We start from the raw sequence: 12,921 nt of genomic DNA, 5'->3' as shown, positions 1-12,921 counted from the left end.
CACTTAACCGACTAAACCATCCAGGAGCCCTTCCATCTAATTTTTGCCATATGTCTGTTCTTTGTCTTTTCACTCTACACCTTGAAGAGTTCCTTGAATTTGTCTTCCAAATTACAAATTTGCTCTTCAGCCTGGTTCTGTTATTCAGTACTTCTATTGACATGTTTATTCAACAGTCATGTTTTTAATTTTCAAGAACTCTTTCATTCTCTGATCCTTTCTCAGAACAACCAGTTCTTGTATAATTGGTATTTTACTCTCTGTAATCTCTCTGAGGCTGTCAATATAACTTTTAGTTTCTTTTCCTCCATGCTAAGTCAGCCAGGATACTGGCAGGAAATAGATGACACACTCAAATGGGGTACCTGAAGAGTTCAATGAAGGTGTGGGCAGAGTTAAGGGAAACCAAAAAGGGATGATAAGCATTTTGGACTAGTAACAGCTGCAAACCTCAAGGGGCAAGAGTTGGGGGTTTTTACTGGAACCCTGTGAATTACAGTTATCTAAGAAGCTGCCTGCCTAACGGGATCTGTGACCTTCAGCAGAGGAGTATACCTATTGCTGACCGTCAGCCTGGGAGAGAGAGGGAAGTGGGGTGACAAGTACTCTGACCTTCTTCCTTCTGCAGAGGAGTATACCTTTTGTGACCTTCAGCAGAGGAGTATACCTATTGCTGACCATCAGCCTGGGAGAGAGGGAAGTGGGGTAACAAGTTCTCTGACCTTCTTCCTTCTGCCCTTCAGTTTGTTTGTACCTTCCATTTGAGAGAACCTAATTATAAGCCAGATGGCAAGGGAACCCCAATGATATAGTCCCTAGAGATGAGCGTTCTGAAACACACAATGAGGTAGAGTAGGTCAGAGAGATGTTTTGGAGAAACAAATAGACAATATCTAGTATGCCTGTATTTAGGAAGACCTCTTGATGGGTGGTTTGGGGTTGTAAAAAGATTAGCACTTTGGGCTGATCTGGTAGAAGACAGCTGCAAAAATAAATTGCTCTTGTTGAGTAGTCAAGATGAGAGCATTGCGGGGGAGGGAGTTTTTTATGATGTAAGAACTAAGAAAGAAGGAAAGGGGGGGGGAGAAAAGTCTGGAGAGAGGAAGAAGATAGGGATATAGCCATTGGAATGACTGGATCACCAAGGTGAAATGGATCACCTTGAAGTGTTTACATTCATTCTTGTTTTCTTTGAATTTGGAGGACAATCATATTTGGCATCCAATTTTAGAGGATTTATTCTATCCATATTGTAATTCTTTTACTTACAAAATGTCCATAATAGACTTCTTCACTCAATGGCTACATATTAGTGATGCTTTGGGGAATGATGGTGCAGGGGCACTGTGTAGGGAGAGTGCCATGAGAGCTCAGGGAATTGGGTTACAGTGAGGAGGAGCCCACAGTGAAGGTGCAACAATCCCTTTGTACCCAGATAGACTAGATCTCTGTGGATGGGAAAGGGAAGTTGTGATGAGTGGGGAGACATCGGGGTTCAAAGTATTTTGTTGAATAATAAGGGCTACAGGACAGTGGGACATCCAGACTGTAGGCTCTTGGGTTTATATGATCCTTTATTCATCAGAAAGGCAACTTAATGAAGTGGTAGTAGAATGAAGGGTTAAAAAAGAAGGCATTTTTAAAAAACTGTCTAAGGAAACAGAACTGATTTTGTTAATGCTGCACCAGAAATAACCATGTCCAAAGAGGTAATGAGAGGATGATAGATTTTTACATTTATTTCCCCCAAATCTAAATGTTTCTTTTGTGTTCTGGGCATCTTTTTGCTACTTCAAATGTGATTCATGTCTACTGTACTACAAGTCTTCATTGACACTTGACCCAGGCAAATCAATTTCACTCTGCACAAATTCTTTAAAACATTTAACACTGTATTTCTGTGTTGTAATGTGTTCATTTTGGTGGGAGTAATTTTTTCTTCTTTAATTTTTTGAAAATAACTTCTATCTGTTGGCTATTCAAGTGGTTTAGTCATTTGCACCATTTTAGGTGTCTTTGTGGACCCCTTATAGTCTTCCTTCCTCTTTCTGGTTTTAATACTTGTTCATTAGACTTAAGTTAACTAATTTAGAGTTGTGTCATGTTTTTAACTTTATCCTGTTAGGTTTTTTATTTGTTTTTCATTGATTCTGATAGTTCAGTTCTGTGGTAGATTTCCTAAGAATAATCATTTAGCTTATACCATCATCTTCCTAGAAATCCCATTAGCTTTTTTTTCCCTAAAGTTAAATAACCGTTTGTTAAATTTATTGCGTTTCCACTCTGTCACTGGGTTAAACACTTTGCCATCATGTAGCTCTTCAAAGTCTCCTCCAACATGAGTTTCCTGTTCTTTGTTTCATATCACACATTACTGAAAATAGAAGACTATCTGCTTGACTTCTTTGGGTTTATCTTATATTTATTAAGTTTAAATGCCATCAGATAATTTCAGTACTATCATACTTGTCCAGATCTTAGTTGCTCAAATTGGTCAAAATTTCCTAAGGGAAATAGAATAAGCCCACATATGGTTTCTGCTTACTTTCTTTTTCATCCTATCCTAAAAGGATTCACTGCCTCCCTTACCCTCACTATAGGGGAAGAAAGAAATAGACCCTCCACCCCCTGCCCCAACAAAAAAGAGAAAAAACCCCATAGCAATTTAAATCAGTGATTCCTAAGCAGGCTTGTGTTTTATTCTTATATTAGGAAGCTATAGCAAGGTTCTTGGGGGGAAAAAGAGGTATTAATAGAAATTGTCACTTTGTGTATTTTTGTTATTAGTTTACAGATATATTATTAAGCTAGAAATCAAGATACAGATCAAGCAAAAGATTCTTACTACCTATCAATATGATTATTAGTTGGAGAGAATTAATTTGAATGCAAAACCAGGATTTAGACTATTATATTCGTTTTACAATTTTACTTTCCACTGTATGTATAGTAGTAATTCTTTTATCCATCCTAAATGTGCCTCTTTTAAAATTTTAGGGTGGTATCATTTTTTGCTATGTCAGGCTCTTCTTATCTTACATTAGACTAAAAGTTCTAATTGTAAAAAAAAACAAAACTCCTTCAATCTGTTGAAGTGTTTTGTATTATAATTAGTTATATATTGTATTTTAATTTTAGATAGTATTTTGTATTATAATAGAAAAAGGTATTACTGTATTTTAGAGAAAATTTATTTTTTATGTTTTGTATTTTTCTGTCCTTAATAAATGGACGATATTTTGTGGCACAAAAAACTATTGCTATGGCAATATCACTCTGTCCACAAATGTCTGAAAGACAAATGTGTGATTCAGAGCCTTTTCTACACCTGAATACACATGTATTTTATTTTTTGGCTTGCAGCCTTGTCCCTATTAGGCCCAATAATCTTGTTCTTTTTTTTGTTGTTATTTTTTGTTATTTTTTGATCTTCTGGTCATCTCATTGCACCTTTGAAGCTACTTCAGAAAGAACGACCCTGCTTCAGAGTTTCCTCTTCATGTCTCCATGATCAAATAGAAGGGAATGTGTGAGAGGGACAGTTGAATGATTTTAAAAACTAAATGAGTTTATATTTTTGTTATTTAATGCACAGTAGATTATTATTTCTTTTAAAATTGAATAATAAAAAGAAACATCCCTGAAAATCGAATGAGTAAATGGAAATAGGAGAAGGAGAAACTAAATAACAACATTCTTATAAAGTCAAAAAGCATCATAATAAGTAATAACTGCATTAAGGGAAAGTAATATTTTTTATAAACCGATAAGAATACCAGTAATGATAATGATTCTCAAATCTGCTCATACTTAAATATAGAAATATATACTTAAATATATACTTACAGAAAATATAAGCATATGAAAGTTAAGGTAATAGTTGTGAAAATAATAGGAAAAGAGAATAAAAAGTTAATGAGTTTTAAATTTGGTGACTGAAGGAGAGAGATACCAAAAATAAGTATAAAATTGTAAGGTTGGCTGATTAGGAGTTTGGTCCAATAGCAAAAGTAGTTGGGGTAAAACTTAGGGTAAAAAATTACCCTAGTTATTTCATGTGTCTTATTCAGATAGTACAATTTCTTAGGTGAAAGGTAACCTATTTGATGCACTTGATGAAAAAACTGAGGACACACTGGACTATGATTGGAAACTATTTCTTTATTTTTAAATTGTCACCATTTATTTGGTAATCTGAAGGTTTGCAGGCTGATGGATTGGTGTAGCAAGTGTAAAAGAGGGCTGGCTGTTGTATTTATTTTTTTTGCCTCTCTACATATGTAGAGATTTTTACCACCTTATCACCACACAGATTTTGCCAACATTGTATCAGTGATGTAGACTTATTTACACTTGATAGCTCTCTGTGGTATTTTCTTTCCTTTTTTATCCTTTCTTTCTAATGTTTGATATTGTCTAAGATGGTTTAAAAAAAAAAACCAACTGATTATGACCCATGTTTTGATTTGGTGATTGATAATGCCTTGTGGCTTTCAGATCTTGCCTGTTGTTCTCAACTACATATTGTACTTAAATTATTTTCTATTTTGGTGTCAGTACATCATGGGGCAGAGTATTGTCAGTATAGGTGAATTCATGATGCTTGGGAGGGTCAAGTATACTACCTCCCATTATAGCCTGATGGGTGGCCTGAGTCACCTTCAGGTTTATTGACTCTGAGCTAATTCTGCAGTCATCCATAAGCCATATTCTATCATATTGGTATATAATGTAAGAACATAAGAGTATGGCTGTTTGGGGATTTGGAATGATCATAACGTATAGGAAAAAAGCAGGGGCAAGTGGCGTAGGGGGAGGGTTACAGGTTGACAGATAGAAAGCCAGTTTAGTGACAAGGCTAAATATTAGTTCACTAAGATTTTAAGACCATTTATTTTTATCATGATTTTACCATATATTGTTACTTTCCATGTACTTAATTTCAGTTAATTCTTTGGATCCAAAATTACACACATGGCTCAATTTTATTTCTTCTGTTTAATTTAGCATTGATATGAGTAAAGTAAAAGGCCGAAAGTTGGGATGAAATGGGGGAAACCTAAAGTTTTTAGGTTTTCAAGGGTTTTTTTTTTCCTCTTTAAAAGTGTCACTGTTGGGGCGCCTGGGTGGCGCAGTCGGTTAAGCGTCCGACTTCAGCCAGGTCACGATCTCGCGGTCCGTGAGTTCGAGCCCCGCGTCAGGCTCTGGGCTGATGGCTCAGAGCCTGGAGCCTGTTTCCGATTCTGTGTCTCCCTCTCTCTCTGCCCCTCCCCCGTTCATGCTCTGTTTCTCTCTGTCCCAAAAATAAATAAAAAACGTTGAAAAAAAAATTTAAAAGTGTCACTGTTATATATTTTTAGATACCAAATGACTTGTGAAAGTTCCCCCCCCCCCCGCCCCCATCCTTAAAATGCTTTATTAACTTAACAATATAAGATAAACATCTTTCTATGCAAATGGTAAAGCTCCCCTGCTGGGGATTTTGTACACTGGATAGAAAGATAATCAGATTAAAAGATACAGCAGAAGACTCACCTGATACAGAGTAAATCAGCAAATGTACTCCAGAAAAATGCAAAAGGAAAACAGTAATGGTCATGGTATTAATCTCAGAGAGGACTTTAGGATTCAATAATTAGGCAGATGTCATGATAGTGAGTTTAAGACCCATAATTCCTCAGCAGTATTTCCCCAAACTTTCTCTTGATTGCTGTCATCTCCTTTGTGAACATTTATTTCCATCTTACCTTCATCTCCTCCCATTGCATCTTTGTCATTCAACTGTCCACTGGGTAAGGCCCATGAGGAATTCGGGGCAAATTGTTGGTCTGTTACTTCCTGCAGCCTGCTGGCCTTCCCCCACCCTAGGCTTTCTCTCTTTTATATATTCTCTCTCCTTCCTTCCCCCCACTCTCCCCCACACCCACCCCAACAACTTGTTTCTATTTAAAAAATTACTCTTGAGCCTGTCCTGGCAGTCTTCTTCTCTGTTTCTTATAGATGTATATAGCGTCATCACTGCAGCTGACCAACATATTGTTATCCCTCATCTTCAGGCCATAAGCCCACACATCCTCTAAGGGCAGTGAGGAACCGGAACAGTCAGTGACTATGCACCTAAGGGCAGCTTCTCTTTGCTGGGAGGTTTTGTTGCCCATTCACTGGGCATAATTTCAGATTCTCGTTTTCCCTGAAACCAACTATGAAGTGCATTTCAGAGTTTACAGGTGGGAGGATCTATTTATTTTACAGAGAGAAAGAGAGAATATCCCAAGGAGGCTCTGTGCTGTCTGCACAGAGCCCAACATGGGGCTTGACGTCATGAACTGTGAGATCATGACCTGAAGCTGAAATCAAGAGTTGGACGCTTAACCGACTGAGCCACCTGGCACCCCTTACTTTTTATGTTTAAATTAATGTTGTAATATGGCTATTTTTCTGTGTCTCTATCTCTCTCTCACACACACAGAATTTTAAAGAATTTTAATGTTGCCTGGCTGGCTCAGTTCATAGAGTTTGCAACTCTTGATCTTGGAGTTGTAGGTTCAAGCCCCAAATTGGGTGTAGAGATTACTTAAAAATAAAATCTTTAAAAAACATTCCTTTATATGATTTACAGTGGTGTTTTAGGCAAGGGCAAAATTCTGTATATGGCCTCACATAATTTGTCATTTAAACTGAGACATTCATGGGGTGCCTTGGGTGGCTCAGTTGGTTAAGCGTCCGACTTCAGCTCAGGTCATGATCTCACCGTTTGTGAGTTCGGGCCCCGTGTCCGGCTCTGAGCTGACAGCTTGGAGCCTGGAGCCTGCTTTGGATTCTACGTCTCCCTTTATCTCTGCCCCTCCCCTGTTCATGCTCTGTCTCTCTCTGTCTTTCAAAACTGAATAAAAGTTAAAAAAAATTTTTTTTTAAACTGAGACCTTCATTTTGACAGTATGGATTATGATGCCAGGTCAATAAAAGTAAGCCAGAATGAATAGTCACTCTTCCTGTAAGGCCCTGTGTGGTTTGGCTGCCATTGACTTCTGTGCCTCATCTTGCAAAGTACTCTTCTTTGCTCCGTGTGGCCCAGGGTCACAGGGCGGCTGGAGTTCCTTTTTCAGGTGTACTGTGCTTCTGAGTGCTTACTCTTACAAGAAAGCCTCTATACCTGCTTTTCCCTTCCCCTGGGAAGAGCTTCTCCTCTCTCTGTCTTTTTCACCTAAAGACTCCTCCTACTCATCTTTTAGATCTCACTCAGCTGTAACTTCTTCAGGTAAGCCCCTCAGACTTTCCTGACTAGATCCATTCTCTTTCTCATTCCTGAGAGCACCATACTTTTATACCTTTGGTTGGTTCTTGGATTAACCTCTGTCTTCCACTAGAGTAAAGTTGCATGCAGGTAGAGACCATGCCAGATTTTCTCATCATTTATTTCTCCATCACTCAGGAGGTGCCTAGTGAAAGCTAAATAAATATCTGTTAGATTAATTTAAAAGAGGAAGAGATCAAGTTTACCGTATAACCCAAAATATCTAGGTGAAATCAATTTGATATGTTCCATTTAATTTTTTAATAGTACATTTATATTTATAATTGAAAGTTCAAAATTAAAAATTTTTCACTTTTACATGTTATAAATAAAAAGTTACAACACTCACTAAATTTGTTGAAAAAATTTTTTTTGGCCAAGTCTGCTTTTTCCTTATATAATATGCCTTTCTGTTATTTAGGTTCAATCTGTGGAATCAGATGCGGTTCACAAGTATCTGTATTAGTTCACTGTTCTGTTTTCCTAAGGGAACCTTAATTTAGAAAAAACTTGTTGCTTTTCTTTTTATTTAAGTTTATTTATTTTGAGAGAGAGTGAACATGAGGCGGGGGATGCAGAGAGAGGGAGATAGAGAGAGAGAGAGAGAGAAAGAGAGAGAATGAATGAATCCCAAGCAAGCTCCACGCTGAGCCCGATGCGGTGCTTGATCTCATGACTACGAGATCATGACCTGAGCAAAGTCCAGAGTCAGACCCTTAACCTACTGAGCCACCTAGGTTCCCCCAAAACTTGTTGCTTTTAGATTATGCACATTTGAAAATCAGGTATACATCTGAGTTATGAATAATATGGGTAAAATATTTCCCAAGGGTTGAATGCATTTTTAAACAAAATGTTAACTTTCTGTTAATTTTAATCACAAATTAAATCAAGGCTTATACACATTTATTGAATTAACCATTTAAATTGATTTGATTTGAAGTCAGTCTATTCTGATGAAAACATCAGGAGGGAAAGTTAGCAAGGAGTATATACTTGCCCCTTGAGATATCGAAAGGTACTTGGCATAAATTTAACAAAGAGGAAGGGGAAATCTTGTGATTAGTCCTAATACTCTTGGTCACTTGTCTTAGGGAAAAAATTGCTATCTGCCAGTAACAAATTTTTCGGAGGCTTACTAATAGCTCAATGACATCATCAGTACTGATTTCATTTAATCATAATTTAAATATTAATTTATTCTGTGTAAAATAGAATGGAGCATCTTACAGATGCTGTACTCATTTTAGTCATTAATGACCTACTTTTTCTGATCCAAAAAGGTAAGTGAGGGAAGGAATTATCTTTACCTTTGAGGGATTTTCCCTTTAAAAGTGATCAGTTTACTGTCATTGCTATTTATTTTCACATGACGCTTTTCTAGAATCTTTATAAAACTCCACAGTACTGAAGTAGTCCATAGAAAAGGCAGTAAATATCTTCTCCCATTGGACATATGACTTGGCAGGTTAGATCTCTCCCATCATAATTAGAAATTGTAAAGTTTTATAAACAGACTCTTTAGGCAAAAGATGGGCTATATGGATCGGGAATGCATATATGAAGCTTTTAGTTTAAAAATGCTATTACAGGGGTGTCTGGGTGGCTCAGTTAAATGTCTGACTTCGGCTCAGGTCATGATCTCATGGCTTATGGGTTTGAGGCCCACATCAGGCTCTGTGCTGGAGCCTGGAGCTTGGAGCCTGGAGCCTGTTTCGGATTCTGTGTCTCCCTGTCTCTCTGCCCCTTCCCTGCTGACTTTCTGTCTCTCTCTCACTCTCAAAGATAAACATTAAAAAAATAAATAAATAATAAAAATAAACAAAAATGCTGTTACAGCATTTCTTATAATACTTCTCTTAAAAGTCCCCTTTTAAGTGTTCTAGAATCTATTTCAGGAAAAACAACAAATTATCCTTTGTTAATGTTTTCTTTAGTGGTGTGGCTTTCTCTGCAGATTACACGATGCTTACTTCTTAATACAAATGTATGTGCATGTTGTTATTGTTCATGAATGCACAGTGCTCAACAGAGGCCTAGTGTTGGTGCTTTCAGGCTGAGAACGAAGGGAGTGATTTGTAAAGAACCAAAGTAGGTCAAAGAGGACCACAGTATAGCAAAGGGGAAGTCCCTGGGTTGACTCACATTGTCTTGCCTCTGGTGGAGTTCACTTTCATTGTTACAGTCTAGGCCTGTCTTCCTGTGAATGGAAGACACAGTCAAATACAGAAAAGTCTCAGGAATATTATCATAAGTAACATTTTAGAACAATATGTTATTGTCAGTTATTAGGAGGGTCGATGGGGGCAGTGAAAGAGAGATAAAAATTAGAACTGAAGTTAATCCTAAATTCTACAGATTAAAAGCAAAATTGTGCATAAATATGACAGCTTCTCTAAGTATAAGGAGTGCTGTGTGGGTCTCTGTGAGATGGGAATAGTATTGTAAATTTTGCCTGCCTGGTCTGCTTTTTTATATGTAGCTATTGTGGAAGTGGCTATGTTTTAGAATCAAGTTGCTGTTCCAGATTTATCAATCCAAGTCATATTGGTTCTGAACATATGCAATGAATACGCTTTAAAAGTAAATCTCCTCATCATTGGAACAGCAACTCTCACGTTTCTGCAAAATATCATTTTGTGCCTGCCTGACTGTGACTAAGCTACCATTAGAATTTAGGAGTATGCTGCAGCTGCCTTCAAAGATCCTAGAATGTTTTTTATATCTCAAAGTTAAAATGCAGTTTTTCTAAAATTAAATTTTAAGAAATGGCTTCCTTGGGTTGGTTTAATGTTAAGATGTCATTATCTATACATTTTATATATTTGAAGTTTACATAATTTTTTTGGAAAACCCTATCTTAATGTTTCCTCAAATATAATATGCCTGGTATCTTGGATCATGTTATCTCTTAGAGCAGAAGGTTTACTTTCTGACTAAATTTCCTTTCATAGATCCTTTCCTCCCCCCCCCCCCCTTTACTTTTTACTAAGGACAAGAGACCCATGAGAAAACTAAGCCTTTTAGAGCTCAGAGTTGCTAAAGTTACTTTCTATTCTTATATTTGCCAAGAATTGCTGACAACTTAAAAGCTATCATATGAGTGAATACCAGTTACCCAGATTGTTTGATGATTTTGGACAAACGTAGGTCAGGATTTCCTGTAATTTTTCTTCCTCTTCTGGGGCTGTGTTGCCTCTATCTCTGAGCAGTTGTACACTTGGAATGAAAAAACAAAGCAAGGTCACTGGATCTAAATTACTTTTACTTCTATGCCAAATGAAACTTTCCTTCTGTTATGTGTTACAGTTCTGGCATCTTTTGGCATCTAGAGAGAGATTTGCAATTAAGGGGGGGGCGTGAAGATTGTAGGAGACATTTTTTTGGAACTGAAGCCTACTTTTTCTGCATTTCATTCAGGGTAGAGACAGCCAGTTTCTGTTTTTTCACGGAAACATGTTCCAAGAATCCATATGATAAAGTATCATCAAGAGAAACCCATTTTCCTGTAGATCATATAATCCAGTTCATAATCCATTCCTGAATTCTTTTGTGTTTCATCGTATAGCCAAATGCATTTTTTAAAAGGATATTCAAAGGGAAACCTCTTTTAAGAAGTAGGCTTTCTACTGAAAGAATTGTGATTGCTTGCTGAATGAAAGGGATCATCTTAGCCCTTGCCTTTCAATACCAGGAATGCCTGCAGGACAACCTGGGTATTTTTTCTGTAGCAGGAAATGAACAGCTGGGTTCTAGAAGATAGGAGAAATAGGAACTTCTGAGCAGAGGCAGATCTTTGAATAAAAGAAATTTCAGTTTCTTTGGAAACTGAAATTGGGTTTTGGGAATTGAGTATGTCAGTTAGGAATGTGTTTGGCTGCAAATAACAGACAACTTGATTACGTGGCTTAAAAAGATAGAAGTTTCCCATTACAAGAGAAATCCTACTGTAGGTAGTCCAGAACTGATGCTCAACTATGTCAATAATGACCTCCACCATCCTTAGAATGTGGTTCTTATCCTGGAGATCACCAAATGGGTGTTATACCTTAAGGCATAGCACCTTGTTATCTATTGCTGCATAACAAACTACCCCAAAACATATGAGCTTAAGACAATGAACATTTATTATCTTACATGCTTTCTGAGGGTTGAGAATTGAGAATAGTTTAGCAGGGAGGTTCTGGCTCAGGGTCTCTCATGATGCTGCATTCAAGATAACAACTGGGACTGTAGTCCGATGAAGGCTAGGGTGAGCTAGAGACCTGCTTCCAAGCTAAGTCACATGACTATTGGCAGGGGCCTCAGTTCCTCACCACATGGATGTCTTCTTAGGGCTGCTTATGACCTGGCAGTGGGCTTTTCCCAGGGCAAATGGTCAGGGGGTGGAGGGCTGTTAGTCTTTTATAACCTAGTCTTGGAGGTGAGATATCATCACTTTTTCCATATTCTATTGGTCACACACACTGATGCAGCTGGGAGAGGACTTCACAAAGGTTTGACTAACAGCAGGCAAGGATCACCAGAGCCATCTTGGAGGTTCCTTATACACATCACAAATATGTTCCTGTCATTAAGAAGGAAAGGAAAAAGTGCTAATACACTCCTGTTTGTGTCTCATTGGCCAGAGCTGTGTAGTATGGCCTCTCAATTGAGAGGGAAGCTGGGAAATCAAGTGTTTACCTTTTACAGCTTCTGTTGTAGAGACAGGCAGGGGAGAAGAGGGTGAAAAATGGAGTTTGGGCAGGCCTGAAAAGGTCCTTCCTTTGTCTGCCACTACCAGGGAATTTGATGACTATAACTACTTTTAGTTTGCCTGTATTGCCTATTATTAGAGTTAACAATAACTTTCTAGAAGATTTAATCAATAAAAGTGTGAGTAAGAGGACCCTGAAAAAATTTTTTTAAAGTTTTAAATGTAGTGATTCCACTAGTTGTTCAGGATAAGCTCTTACTGGTGGCTAGCTACCAGAAAAAACCTGAAGTTTACTTATTTATAAATCATAATGTAGTTTATTATAAGGAAATTTTAGGTTATTTTCTCTGTATTCTTTTATATTTGTTTGCACAAAATATTCTGACCATAAAAATTCAGAAACTTGAAACTATGCTCAATGTCTATATTTTCAGACCTAAAAAGATATATTTTCCCTACAACCAACATTTACTGAGGGTCTACTATATATCACATGCAGTAACTTACAAAATTTTTGGAAAATTTGAAATAATCTCTTCCAGGCACAATTTCACTTGGTGATCTTTTCCTTTCTGATGATTATGAAATTTTTGAGAACCAGATTGTTATTTGGACTAACCATATTTTCTCCCATGTATTTTTTCAGTAGTTAATACATTTAAAACATTTTTATTTATTTTTATTTTTTAAATGTATTTACTTTTTATTGAAGTATAATTAAACACAGTGGCACACTAGCTTCAGGTATACAACCCATTGATTAAACAATTCCATACATTACTCAGTGCTTATCATGATAGATGTGCTCTTAATACCCTTTATTTCACCCATTCCCCACCACCACCACCCACTTCCTCTTTGGCGATCACCAGTTTGTTCTCTGTATTATTATTATGGGGTTTTTTGGTATCTTTTTTCTTTTGTTTATTTC

General features: G+C 37.1%; 1 protein-coding gene and 1 long non-coding RNA gene across 2 annotated transcripts in view; one reads left to right on the top strand and one right to left on the bottom strand.

Annotated features, from left to right (window-relative positions):
* Positions 1-12,921, top strand: part of SESN1 (sestrin 1) — a 118,432-nt gene that overhangs the window by 22,767 nt on the left and 82,744 nt on the right. The window lies entirely within an intron of this gene.
* LOC131514667 (uncharacterized) overlaps positions 10,282-12,921 on the bottom strand; it is a 35,467-nt gene continuing 32,827 nt past the window's right edge. The window contains exon 3 of the long non-coding RNA XR_009263198.1: positions 10,282-10,513. This is a non-coding gene — a long non-coding RNA (uncharacterized LOC131514667). The remainder of the gene's footprint in view (positions 10,514-12,921) is intronic.

Source organism: Neofelis nebulosa, chromosome 6 (genome assembly GCF_028018385.1).
Source record: "Neofelis nebulosa isolate mNeoNeb1 chromosome 6, mNeoNeb1.pri, whole genome shotgun sequence".
Lineage (NCBI taxonomy): Eukaryota > Metazoa > Chordata > Mammalia > Carnivora > Felidae > Neofelis > Neofelis nebulosa.
This window is presented reverse-complemented; position numbering and strand designations above follow the sequence as displayed.